Source organism: Arabidopsis lyrata (assembly GCF_000004255.2).
Source record: "Arabidopsis lyrata subsp. lyrata unplaced genomic scaffold ARALYscaffold_482, whole genome shotgun sequence".
NCBI classification, from domain to species: Eukaryota; Viridiplantae; Streptophyta; class Magnoliopsida; order Brassicales; family Brassicaceae; genus Arabidopsis; species Arabidopsis lyrata.
In genome coordinates, this window is record NW_003302227.1 from 5,241 (window position 1) to 7,203 (window position 1,963).

At 29.8% G+C, this 1,963-nt stretch overlaps 1 long non-coding RNA gene across 1 annotated transcript; it reads left to right on the plus strand.

The window, feature by feature from the left end:
• Positions 1 to 1,106: 1,106 nt before the first annotated feature.
• LOC110230515 lies at positions 1,107 to 1,752 on the plus strand. Its single transcript, XR_002333636.1, has 2 exons — positions 1,107 to 1,266; positions 1,471 to 1,752. It is a non-coding gene; the product is annotated as an uncharacterized LOC110230515 (long non-coding RNA).
• The last annotated feature ends 211 nt before the right edge of the window (positions 1,753 to 1,963 follow it).

A 1,963-nucleotide genomic window follows, 5' to 3' on the forward strand; every position in this document is an offset into this window, starting at 1 on the left:
AGAATTTCGGGTCAATTTTCGGATTTTGACGCGACCCATGTGACATTGGTACTTCTCTGTTAATAAGTATAGAGATACTTATAGATATTCACAATAAAGAATTGTAGAGAAAATGTAAAATTGTTTATAAATATACCCATCGTATAGATTATGATTTACAAAATAGAATTTTGTGTTTTAAAATTCTAAAATTAGACGATTCATGGGAATTAAAGCAGTCAAAATAGGTCAAAAACTGCGGGTCGAGCCCACATCATCTCACTATGGGGCAGATTTGGGAAAATATATTAAACCCGCAAATAAGCGGGCCACATGGATTAATTCGAAGTGGGTCATAGGTTTAATCGGTTTTCATCCGCAGGTTGGCGGATCAGCCCGCATATTAGTATTTATTGATAAAATTATAATTTATTCAACATGTGGTAATTTAAACAAACTTTTAATAGTATTTTTATTTATTTATTTATTTTAGTAGTATTTTAAATTTTGGTTACTTTAAAATTATTTAAACAAAATCCATGGACAATCCCGCAAATCCGCATACATTCGCGGGACGGGTTTGTATTTCATATATCTTTCAATTAATGATAATTCGCTAAAATGAGCGAAATTAATAACAAAAACGTTGATTGTTATGAAATTAGTCCCAAAAATATATGAACAAATTTATTATACGTAATTAATGTATAATATTGTTCGGAATATGCTTTTATTTTTAGTTACCATAAGTATAATAAGATTTTATTTGATTTCCATAAATATTTGATGTTATTTTGATTTTTCGTTATTAATTCGAATTTATATTCCAAAAAAATTTCAAAGATCCGATTTCAGAAATTGGGTCAATTTTCTGATTTTAACCCGACCCATTTTCATTTGTACTTCTCTTTTAATAGTATAGAGATATAATAAATCACAAGTCAATTCACCAAAAACTGCAACCCTCTCCTTTTGACACGTGGTTTAAGTATCAAATTTTAGCCTTTCACTTTTCTAAACGTAAACCTAATTATTCAAGAAGCAAAAAAGAAAAAAATCAATTAAAAAAATATAGTTTCTTCAACTGCTCCACGAACTCTCCGCCCACAATCTCATCTTCCTGTCACTAATATAATTCTCACTTCATAAAAAAATAAAACTTAATCCTCTTTTTGCTTCGTCTTCCCATCAAAAGCCAAAAATTCAATAATCTAGATCCACGGAGAAAACGAAGGAGGCGAGATTGAATCGAAAGAAAACGAAGGAAATAAAATTGTTGGCAAAAAGGTATGATTCTTCACTATGGAGGAACCTAAATTATGATCCAGATAACGTGGGCGTTAGTTTTGTCTATCAACGGTTTGTCAAAATGCATGACAGAAAACTCTAATTTCTTATGTTTCTAATATAGAACCACTTAGTTGACGAACTAAATTAGATATCTATTTTATTTTCTGATGCTTTTTGTTTGTTGTGGCCAAAATTTTGCAGAGAGGATTTAGAGGGTGACATTGAAATCAACAAAAAATCTCAGCATTCAAGTATAAAACCAGAGGAAGTCTTAGCTCTAAAGTAGATTGTTTGTGGCGATATTCTGTTATAACACCAAAATTTGATTCCTTCAACTCTTTTCTTTCCAGGTTTTCCAATAATGTTTGATGTGTATAGCTCTCATTAATAAATCATTTTTGCATACTGTAACAAATTCTAGAGTTAAAAGGCATGCCTAATTCTCCAAAGTTTGTTTTTATGAATAAATCTGAACAGTTTTTATTCCATTTCTCCCATGGACTTAGATCTTTAGTTATGAAATTGCATTCGGATGTATCAATCTTTCATACCTAATTCTTATTGTAAAATTGTTTACCTTATGATTACAAAATTTAACGTTAAAAGTTTTTTAATATTTACTAATGAATACTACAGTTTCTCAATACATGAAGGCTTTGATTTCAACCTTCACAAACAAGAACATCAAGATTAT